The following is a 12,312-nucleotide window of genomic DNA, read 5'->3' as shown; positions in this document are numbered from 1 at the left end:
TTTCAAGTCCCTGTCATCTTGGAATGTCAAACGTCTCATTCACTGGAGTGCACCACTTAAAAATGTTATAGGTTAGAAAAACAAAAACAGCTACAGCAGTTTAGCCATCCTGCAAGGTAGAGTTCCTTCATCAGCCTGGAAATCTAAGGTGGCACAGAAAACTAGTAAAAGTACAGAAACAGCTTTAACATGAAGAAGAACAAGGCATTGCAAAACCTTTGTCTGTTATGGGGCTTGGCAATACAGTCGTAGCTAATATGGCAGTTTTAGTGGTAATATTATTCCCGTATTAATACTGATAAAAGAATCAAACAGAGTAAGACCATCCATAGGTGTGGTTACAGCTAAGTGACCAAGAGCAAAGAGCCACAAAATAGAAGTAAATAAAAACATAAAACAAAAACATACTAAAAACATGTAAAGAAAAAAGACCAAAACATACTTGGAATCAGTCATTTGGATAAGGGGATTTTGTCATATGATAACATGATACATCACTATCATAACACAATTGCTCTGAAAAAGTTACCTCCAGTCTGATTGGCATAAGTGCTAATTATCCGTCACTTCTTGCTCTTCCCAACACTGAAATATTCTCCTGGGACCTGAGCGTTAATTTTATCTGCATTTTTAATTTCTCTTAGCTGTTTGGGATCAGCAGGACCTAATTAGTATAAAAACTAAACCATGTCTTTGATCAGGAAGTAGTTTTTGAAAAGGATGGAGTTGGCATATGGACACAGTGGGTTTATTTTACTGCGCAAAAAAACAAAGTCATCAGCATAGAAAATGGTTTATTTCAGTGCCTAAACAATGCAACACATTCTAAAAGCCTTCTGGTTATCAAATCTGAACGGTAATGTCCTGTTGTCATATCAAACAACAAATGTTACTGAGCATAAAAAACAAGATTCAACTATAAACTCTGATCAGGTTTTGTTCCTCTTATACTTCTCTTGATCTTGGCTGTAGAATGTGTTGACAGAGATTACTGCCACCTTGTTTTTACATTAGATAAAAAAGTGTCAGCTAACGAGGACAACAGGTCTAAATTTAGAAAAATGAAGTATAAGGTGCAGCAAACCCAAAATGTAAAGTATGAGGGTAAAGTATGAGTGAGCTTATAATCACAGTAACAGAGGACAATGTACAGCTGCAGTGATAGCCAGTATCTCAGAGCTACCCTCTCCTATTGAGGTGATGAGCTGACTTCAACTGTGCGCTAACCAAGAATCACGGAGGCTGGCTGAGCGAGTCAAATGCTTCAGCATATTGAAAAAACAAGTCGCACACACAACCCACACACATTCTGCTGCTGTTTTGTCAGTGTGTTTGGTAGTCTTAATTTAGAAAGAAATTTAGAGGCCCCTCTGGGTTTTGCGTCTCACCTAAACAGTAAGTATTTTCTGTTCTTCTCACCTTGTTCTGGCATTTTTTATATTATTTGTCTGCAAAAGGCACTTCAGTGAAATAAGCTAAAAAGTAAACACCATAAGCTGGATATGCTGCCCTGCACAGAAGAGCAATGCGGCTGTCAATATGGCTTCGGGTTTACAATTGTTGTGCTTGGCGATGGCTGTCTGTATCACACAAGTGTGAAAAGCAATAACACCACCAAAGTGCAACTGTTGGCGGTCAATATTTTCTCTCCCTGATAAACCCTCTGGGCAGGAACGTTCCTTCATCTAGCCAACACAAACACAGCTTTGCAGTTTCAATCTGTCATAGTGTGTGAATATGGAGCCAGAAAGAAAAAAAGATATAACCCTTGTCTTACCACTCTGTGTTTTCAGTTTCACAGAGAGATCATCTAAATATGAGATCGTCTAAGATAAAGTCACACTCCTCATCAGTGTCAAAAACAACTCTCTGCTAAAAGCAAATTAGTCGCTGTGTTTGATTCAGTTTACCTTTTCTAATGTCACTTCTCTACAGCAGAACATTTTAAGGAAAAGCATTATGAGCCAGCATCTCTGAGCTAGACACAAAAAGCAGAAATTAGCACAAAACACATTCTTCAGAAGACAGTGGAAAAGATTACCTTGTAAAAGTCAGACGTCTTTGTGGGAGAGAGTCTGCAGGTTGACCTGGACGGGATACGAGAACATGTCTGCCTCAGCTGTATCTGGGAAACAAAGAGACCCAGTGTGTCAAGGTTATTTCACAGCTCTGAGGCATTTCAGTGTAAATATAATGATCCCACATCATTTACAGAATTTAACTGTGTGCACACATCAATGTATCGAGCTGTGAGCGATCTACATAGCCCCATACTGATGCAAACACAAGAGTGCGTGGGAAACATGAGATTTACAAAGTTTGCACACATACTGTGCTAACTTACAGCACCCACGTTGTGCTCACACACACCCACAGACACACACATTCACATTAACACACAGTAAACAATCCTCTAATTCCCAAAGCAGCTGTAGACTCGGCAGACTCTTCTGCCCAGTGGCTTACTTTTGAAGATGAATCTCCAGAGCCCCCTGAGGAAAACGGCTCTTTGCCAGGGATGTCCAGGAACGTTAACTGTCGCCGTCTCTCTCCACGCTCAGACACTGACGGCTGTGATGGGAAGGCGCGGCGCTCTCACACTGAGGCAGGGTAATTGGCTAGAGATGATGGGCCATAAACATACATCACAGGGGCGGCGAAGCGCCAAGCAGATAGCTAACTAAGGCTCTCTTTCTACTGCGTGGGTCTTGTTTGTCGTACGCACACAGACACACACACACACGTCATTGTCGTTCCTTCCCTGGATATTCACGCTCTTTGAACACACGGGCTGGCCCACCATTATTACAACAAAGACAGAAAAACCCCGCCACCCCCTTCATTCAATCTATCACCATAAAACCAAGATGGCATATTCTATGTGGACCTTTTCACATTCCCTTGGCATCATGACCATAACCCAGAGGATGCTCTCTCCTGCCATTATCATCCACTGATATATAATAGGCACTACCCATTCAAAATGCATCATCACCATAACAGATAGGATGCCCTCTCTCTCACCATTACTACCACCACGCAGTGGTGGATAATAGGCTATCCGTTCCTGCGGTGCTATCGCCACGGTGCAGACTTTCCTTCCATTACCATAACACTTCTGTCATAATAAGCAGGGAGAGCCTTCCAGTCATGACCACAGCTCTCTGAGAGGAGGTCAGTCGTGTCAGACTGTTTGCTCACACGCTGGTAATTGGGAGAAATAAGGCTGGGTGAGGAACTAGCACTGCAGCCTCCCTTTCTTCTCCGTGGTTTGCTGTGTGAGGCAGCACTCTGCTATGATCCAGTAGTGCTGCTGAGCCATTTGACGTGTTTAAAAAAGCAAGGAAATAATAAGTGATACGGGAAACAGTGCCAGTTAATTTGGCTTGCACAATTGCAGCTGTTTGCACCATCTCATGATGCTCTATCATAATGTATATTTCCTCAGATACAGCATGCCCTACTCTGCATTCTCTAATACCGTGACATGGGATGAGGATTTCATCAATAAAATCTACTTCATTCATCTAATCCTCTTTCTTTTTCTGGCTTTTCCAGATTTAGTTTGACAGCTCTTGCATGACCACTTTTTTTTTTTTATCCTGAGACAAGTGGCAACCTAAAGACCCCTTCACTCTCTCAGCAGACTGGAACTTCAAGGGGAAGAGTAAAACCGATGGCAGGGAGGGGGAGGGACAAGGGGGGTCCAGGCAATGCGCTCATTATTCAGGAAGACACTCGAGGCCACAGGAAATAGCACACTTCATTTTTCTTGTCAAACTCCGGCTGGCTTAATGGCGTGTTCACAGCAAGTGGTGAGACAAAGGGATGGCGTGGCCAGCCAGAGACGTGGAGGGAGTGCCGATCAAGACAGAGGCGTCATCACACAGGCAGATACCCTACATTCCCCTCAAAGGTAGACCACCTGAGTTGCTAAAGCTGCTGAATGTGTTACAGAGGCAAATAAATATGTCTCATCTTTCAGGGAAGTAGACGGCAAGAACAGTATGACCAGCTTTCAAAGAGGAAAATGAAATATGGTCTCAATTATACTCTAACTGTAGAGAGGCACAGATGTTCCTATTGTTCCTCCCATTCCACATCCTCCTAAACCTTCCCTCATTACTGCCTTCATTACCGGTGCCATCGATATGGCATGCAGCTGACAAAAAACCTGGATGTATCCACAACTCATCATCCAAACAGCAATTAATAATCTGCCCAGCAATTACACAACACACCTTCCACTGATTTCGAACATAGTGACACTTTTTCTATTTCTTTTATACAGCAAAAGCTCCTGCAACTGAGGCAATAGTGAGCTGCAGGCCATGCAAAGCAATCTCCTCCTGCTCTATATATCCGCTGGACTGGAACTGTATTTTGATCAGAGAGATGATGGGGCAGGTGTTTTGGTACAGCTTCATGTCAGTGAGAGGCCTCATTCCATCGCATTCCCATCTCCAGGCATGGCAGTGGGCTGCGGTGTCAGACAGCCTCTTTTGTTCAACTCCTAATTGGGGTAATTTATTGTCCTAACAGGCAGAGCAGCTGTGGCTTTACAGCATAGCACCAATTAAATCCAGATGCTGGAGTGAAAAGATGGGGCTGAACGTGACTTGGGGACCAATCACTAATATTAACTCAGATCTCTTCGAGATGAATATGACAAGCTGTGATGAGAGATTCTTCTCAACACGTCGTTTTCCCACTGATACTGAAAATATGCAATTTTGAGGAGGATTCATGAAAACAGTCACAACCAGATCTCAGGCAGACGTCATGTGTCATTTCTAATAATGGATGCAATTATCTGCCAGATTAAACATTGAAAGAAAAATCTGCGGGGACACCTGACAGCCTGGTGCTCGGGCTGCAACTGCAATGCAATTCACAACTAAGCTCCTGGACTCTGCAAATCTTGTTCTAGTTTCACTGTTATTAAAGAAGTTTTTCCCCACAAAATGGCTCTGACAGAGGATCAGGTGAATATGAGTGCAGGATCTGGGGAGTATGGGGAGCAAGTGAAAGAAATCAGGTCGCTGTGAAGATTTCTCCAGGGCAGGGCTAACCCCGCCATACTGTGCTTGGCCCGCCTGCCTCTTCAGTCCGGGCTCTTTAGACGAAGAACCCCGGGGACAGACACAAATGTGAGTAACACAGAGGATGGAGGCAGCTCGAGGTCACCACCTCGGAGCTGCAGCTCACGGAGAAAACGTAGATACACAGCGGCTCCTTTGGCTTAATATTCAAAGTCGGAAAGAGGAGAAGTAATGAGACAACCCTGGCGAGGTTCTCCTTTTTTTGTTCATTAGTCTTCTATGTGAAGTTTTAATGAAGTGTTTGTCCATGTTTGCCACTATTTACTCTTAATGGAAGGTGTTTGTAGATGTAATGTGCACACCCTGTGACAAGATAAACATCTTAATGACTTATATATTTTTCTCCCATTCAATGATGTGCTGCTTGGAGTCTACTGTAAATGTCTATATCATTTTAATTCAGTGAGTGCTGTTAATGTGCAGCAACTCTAAGCGCAGTAGGGAATACTAAAGAGCACAGATGACAGGATTGCTGCTGCTTTAAGAATCGGTGTTATATCTGCACAAGCCTAAAAAGTGACTGAGGTGAAGTTAACATATAGGTGTTTACTTGACTGAAATAGCAGAAAACTGCATCAGCTTCTTTACTTGTTGATGTAGTTCACTGCTATTAAAAATGTATTTTAAAAAAATACCATAGTTTTAGTAGTACCATAGAGTGTCATTAATTAAGCATGAAGCATAAGACAAATAATGCTCATAATGTGTAACAGACTTACAGATACTGTTAATGAAATTATACCTTTTTTGTTTTTAAGCGCAGCTCAGAATCACTGTAATTTAAATATTACACTCTTTAAAAATGTGTCATAAAGGTTTTATGTATTGTATAACTTACTTATATTAAAATACTTATATTTCACTACAGTGTAGTCAGCATGGACCAACAACCACCACAAAGAATTCTTACTTTTGACTGGTGAAAATGCACAGAAAGGAAGTTACAGTGAAGTGTTGTTTCTCACTTAAATAGATGAGGCTCTGGAGTTTTGGCCACGCACCAGTCTTTAATTATACTTAACAAGTTTGCAGGAGTTTACAGCGTTTAACAGATACTGGATTTATCTAGTATAAACCTATAAGAACAACAGGAGATTTTCACAATTCAGTGATTCCAAATGCCACTTTGCAAAGGCAGAATTTAAAGTCTAATATCAAAAGGCAGGTTACACAACATTTATTAAAGTGTGCAGAGGATTAGAGAATATAATGAAACTGTATACAAAGTCCCTACATGATACATTACCTCCTTCTAGTCTTGTGACACAGACTCTTTATACAGGATATTGAGGAGGTAAAGAGAGGTTGCATGATGAGAGTTTGACATGACAGCTGTTGGATCGTATTCGCACTTGGCATCAGTGAAGCACGCAACGCCTTGCTTGACCGATCCCTCGAACTTCTTCCATCGTTCATCTCAAGAGGAGTTCAAATCCTGAAAACAATATAAAATACCTGTTTTCTGTAGCCTTGACAACGGTGGCTCTGCTCCGTCTTCACTGTAACCTCTCTTTCCCTCCTCTTATTCTCTCGAAGGAGTCGAAAGTCTGTTTGAGAGCTCAGAGCCGTGAGCAGTCCGACTGGATGGCAGGAAACCTCAGTGCTTTATGAGGATAAAGAGCTCTGACCCAATTAGCTGCCTTTGTTAAATAAAACTCCACTGGCCCTCATTTAAACCACCACATACCACCACCACCCCTCCTCCCCTGCTTGTGTTTTTACAGTACAAAGTGATTACAGATTTAATTAGCTGAGGACCTTGCTTCAGGGAGACTCCTAAATCCATATTGATATTTCTGCAGAGTTTGGAGATAGAGGCCTCAGCTTGGTGATGATGACTTATGATGAGCGGGGCTCCAGAAAAATATAATGAAAAGATGATTTGCAACTTTTACCCGCTCCTGTTTACTTTTCCCCCCGAGGCTAATCATTCTGTTGCAGAATGATGCAGAGAATTATGCAGAGAGCAAAAGGCTGATCAATGCTGTCTCACAGCTAGAGCCTTGGATTTAAACACGACATGCTGTCAAGGTAGCAGCTTTCTGGTTTTGGTACCACTACGCTGCTGTACCTTAATTCCATTTCTTAAACTGGACCACATGAGAAGAATGGAGTTGAGGTGAAATCACTGGGTTTCTGTACATATGGTAAGGGTTAAAACACTTGGTAAAAGTTCTGTTAATTGCATGTCTGTAATGGAATGAAAATTGGAAATGCTACATTACATACCCATCCATGGAAGGCAGTTATCTAGTACTAATGTAATTCCTAGGAGTGAGCTTATATCATGTGAAGTAAAAACTATGACATGCTGTGTGAACAGTTATTTCTTACGGGGATTCTTTCTATAAGAAACCACTTTTTGTGGTTTATGTCCATTTTGGTTTCAGATTTTTTAAGGTCATGTGAAGATATTTCCAGCATAGTCAGTTTGAAAGCAGAAAATGTTGCTAAGACTGTCAAGGAATTCTTTCTAGAGCCACCATTACTCCACAGTAGAAGAGGCAGAAATACAGCTTTATTTCACCAGATCACACTGTAAACAGTCCATTCTTAGTGAGAATCAGACTCACTCTTTTCACCAGAGCACTCCTTGTCCTGTTGATAACATTCCCTGAAATCATGCTGGGTACATTAAGTCCAGCTAAGTGCTCTAAGGGAAACCAAAAGACATACTGAGAAATGCAGGGAGTCACATACAGAATCCAAGGTTGAATTTCCCATTAATTACAAATTCAAATAGAAAGTGTTTCTATTATTACAGGGAGCGAGAAGAACCTTAAAGAGCAGATTGTAAAGCACCAATTTTTGCATGGAAGCCCTCAACAGAACAGTGATAAAAGCTCAAATGAAAGCTTTTCAGCCAATATGTTCCCGTGGATATGATTTTTTTTTCTAGTTCTTTCTTTTTTTAAACATCCCATTCTCTTAGGTATGAAAATGTAAAAGCGGTTCTTTTCATCATGACTGTACTGAGCATACAGTATACGGTGCTGAACAGCAGACCGGGGGAGCTGTGAGGTAACGTGCTGGAGCCAGAGAGGAAATGAAAATGAGGGTGGAGAGCATGGAGGTGTCAGAGCTGCTCGTCAAACTCCCTGCACGTACCATGAATATTTTACTACTGACACACAGCAGCTTCCCACCCCAAACTGCACCCCTGGAGACAGGCGAACACAGAAAACAGATGAATAGATAGATAGATAGATATAGATATAGATAGATAGAATACACCCCACGTCCCACCTCTACTCCGTCACCCCACATGGATACCTGTCTCAGCCTTCATCTCCCAGCCCTAAATTTCACAAGGCAGGGCTGACAGGAAGAGATCTCCACAGCTGACAGCGCTGCCTTCCAGCGCCAACAGGGGCTGTCTAAGAGCTCACCCACATCAAATCAGCAGGTAACGCCCAGGAAAGACTGCTCTTAAACACACATCACACCTGCTCACGCAAATTACATACACCCTATACATGAAGAGAAAATGTGGCACAAAGAGCGAGTAACTATTTGGTAATAAGCAATGAAATGTCTTTATGTCAGTTATTTCAGTCTGGACCAAAGGCCGACAAACCAACAGACTAAACCTGCCGTCCCTGGAGCTACACCACTAGTCATCACCTGTGCTGAAGTTTTTGCCAGACAATCCTTGGTTACTTGCCAATGCTGCTGGTAGAGTAGACAATGTTGTTAGCACATCTGACTCGGGAGTTCATGTTAATTCCCTGTTCAGTAAAGACGCACACCCTGTATGCTGGTCCAGGCCACAACCTGCCTCTGCTCAGTGAAACCCCCAACTGCTGAAACTAATCACACTCCAGTAATCGGATCACTCCACCTCTCCAAATACTGTACCTATTCACAGTTTTAGCTTTTCATGCAGCATATTTTAGAGTAACAAAAGTGACTTTAGAGTAATCTTTTACTTCTTTGAACAAGTTGTCTCAGTTATTTACTGTATTATTAAAAAAAACACTCTGAAGCAAGAAAATGCTTCCCTCTGTTGTGAATGTAATCGTCGAGGATCACCACAGAACAAGTTAATTTCTAGCTTCAGACAGAGCTCCTGGAATCCAATTTTCCCCTTGGGGAACTTTATTAATTCTATGTTTAAGATATACTGTGTAATGGACTTCCTTTTATTTTTTCAAGGTGCTATATGTCCTCTTCTCACCTCCACCACTACTGGACATGCTGGAGCTATAAAAATGCAAGCCAACACCATGCAGTCGACTGTCCAAAACGTGTGCTGCAGTAAATAGATGGTTTCATTTTAGCAGCTTCACGTTAAGTGCTGTGTTATGATTTAAAGATTGTCATGTTGTGCTGATCAATACGTCCACATCAGATGAGCTGAGGTTTACAAGGGCAGTGGAGGGAGGAGGACCACTAAAGCGGTAAATCTGACCAGAAGCACTTACTTCCACTACGTATCCTATGGGCCATTATTGGTGGGTGTGCTCACACATCAAAGTGGCAGGGGTCTTCCAGGCTAAAAAGGAATAAGAAACAAAGGACCATTAAATCACAGTGAGAGACCCTGCTTCGAGCAACACACACTTGAACACACACACACTTAAACACTGCAGTATAGGGACTGTGAAGAGAGTTTAGGACCCAAAGAGAAAGACAGAGAGAGGAGAGAGAGAGAAAGGGAGCGCGACATTGATTTTTGCCCCTCTGAAGTGCCAGTTCATCATTCTGTGAGACACACTCTATCGATCCCCTGCCTTTAGTTTGTTTGTAATTTTGGGGGCTCACAACCGTTCACAAAGATAGATCCTCTTATATGCCACTTGCCTCTGAGATGAAGAATGGAGGGATCAAAGGATGTGTGGAGATGACCTCATTTTGCTAGGTGCTCCTCACTCAGTTGGTTTTTGTGGCTCTGTTTAAAAAGGGAGCTTTGGAGTGGGAATCCAGTCGACTGTGTTTATTATAATAATACAAAGACTCAGTCTTGCCACAAGTTACTGTATCTGCTTTTATCCCACATTAGTACTGCAGAATGTCATTTTATTAATGTTACACGTTAAGATTTTAAGAAGCATGCATCTGTTTTATCGCTAACTTTGAAACTGTGGCTCCACTAAATGACCCGTCCATCCTATATAATCTCACCAAGCTTCATTCTTTTGCCTCTCTTTCCCTTCAGTGTCTTCTGGTATAAAGTGATCACAGACCAGTTGGGTTAGCCAACATGAAAATGCTGTGTGCAGTTTACTAAAATCATGTTACATAACTTTTGGACACTGAGGTTCATCTTTCAAGCAATTACCTCCTGCTGCCTTTTGGAGCCAGAGCCAGTGTGCTAAGATGCCAAATGCAGTTTTAACTCAAAACCTGTGATTCCCCTGCAAAAAGAATGTTACTGCATTTTTCTTTCTTGTTACTTGACTTTTTCAAGCAAATAATATTTTGTGTGGTGCAACAATATTTCCACAAGCGTGCAACCCTAAGTGAGCTTTGTAAAGAATGCAACTGTGAAATCATCATATATAGCAACATTTTGCTCACTACATTATACACTCAAAATTCCTCTTTTTGTCTACATAGATTAACTGTACACACATTTAGTGTGGTGGATCATATTTTAACAGACATTGGTCATTTTTAGCAGCATGTCAGTGAGGAAGTTGGGGAAATACTTCACCAAGGGAAAAAAAAATTCATCTATTTGCCCACATGCTATACTGTCTGGTACTCCTGCTGCTGTAGGGACACTATTTCTGGAATCATTGGGTCAGGGTGGGGACAAATGGCCTACAGGGTCATTCAGGATGGAGGACCTGTTGGGATTGGGGGGTGGATTCAACATGTTTCAATGGAATAAATACTTCTCTCCTGCAGCGAGGGCTCTCACTGCCAATATTATGTTGGTAAGGAGCATATTCATCACTGTTTTCCACTGTGACCTCCATAGCTTCCAGGAAAATTCTCAACCTGAGAGACAACCACCCACATACAGCCTTACCTTAGCATCTCATCTGCACTGTATTATTCCCCCACTCGCCCTCATATTCGCAGCCATGGAAAGCTATCACCTCAGAAACCCTTCAGAGGTACTCAGAGAATACTTGAAGGTCATCAAACTACAGCATACAGTACAGTGACTCCAGGAAAACATCCTTTAACCAGAGTTCAATGGAAAAAACAAAACATACAGGAACAAAAACACCCACACTCAACAGTTGCAAAAAAAAGACAAAACGTCTGAAGTGTTCCAAAGCAAACTATTTCTCTCGCATCTTATAATATTCTCTATCGCTCATGTTCAAAATCAAAACATGATTTGTAATCACTACGCCAACATGTTTCCCACATTTTCCACAAGTTGAAATTATTCCTGGGAAAAATAAAATACATCAAACAGGACATTGAATTTGTTGTAGAAGAGATGTGAGCATATTTTTTGATAATTGCTTTGAAGACTTTGTCTGCACGCTGTTTGTTCCTATAAGAGTTGTTAAAAGTTTGTTAGCATGCTAAAATATTAGCATTTCTGTGTTTTATGCCTGTCATTTTAAAGCCCTTAAAGTGGTTTACAACCTCTAAACAAACACTTCAGCAGCTAATTTCCTCTGTATCTGCACACATTCAACTGGAGAGCTGTGACTAATCAGCCAGGTTGCGTTGTCATTGATTGCATCATAAACCTGCAGATTCTTGGGATTTAGTGACACGTGTTTGAGAGCCACTGCTTAAAAAGAAGAAAACGGTTCCATCTGGTTGTTTCTGTTGAGCAACATTTCCATTCTGTGTTCTGGGTTTGTTATCTATGCAGTGTGTAGGTTAAGACTGAGTCAACATATCCTCACAAATCACAAGCTGCAATGTCACAGCTGTTGTCTCTACAGAATCTTCCAAAGTGGCAAAAATTCCTTGAAAATGGGCTCATCAGGAAATTACAATAATATGCACATAAAAGATTTATCTGTCAGACAGAGGGGATAAGTGCCAATTGTACTGGGCCCTGAGATGCAGTGTGGATATTGAGGCGAATAGTTCTGACAGTTTTGCTGTAATGAGCCTCCATCCTCACAGTTACCAGCAGTCAAATGACTGACAGCCTCAACACTCTGGGTGGAGGTCATCCATGTGAACTGAGAGCCCAATCCTACAGATGCTCTTACCATATTTTCTGCCTACAGGCAGTCTATCTGGGGTACTTCTTCATTTCCTTTCTCCCCAGGTTTTTAAAATGTCA

General features: G+C 41.7%; 1 protein-coding gene across 2 annotated transcripts in view; it reads right to left on the bottom strand.

Annotated features, from left to right (window-relative positions):
- mgat4c (mgat4 family member C) overlaps positions 1 to 12,312 on the bottom strand; it is a 96,548-nt gene that overhangs the window by 41,946 nt on the left and 42,290 nt on the right. For both annotated transcript variants that reach the window (XM_018672578.2, XM_018672580.2), the window contains 2 exons: positions 9,527 to 9,597; positions 2,042 to 2,125 (listed from right to left, as the gene is read on the bottom strand). The gene's annotated coding sequence lies outside the window, so the exon portion shown is untranslated. The remainder of the gene's footprint in view (positions 1 to 2,041; positions 2,126 to 9,526; positions 9,598 to 12,312) is intronic.

This window comes from Lates calcarifer, linkage group LG10 (genome assembly GCF_001640805.2).
Source record: "Lates calcarifer isolate ASB-BC8 linkage group LG10, TLL_Latcal_v3, whole genome shotgun sequence".
NCBI classification, from domain to species: Eukaryota; Metazoa; Chordata; class Actinopteri; family Centropomidae; genus Lates; species Lates calcarifer.
The sequence above is the reverse complement of the archived record's forward strand: the minus strand, read 5'-3'. Positions and strand labels throughout refer to the sequence as shown.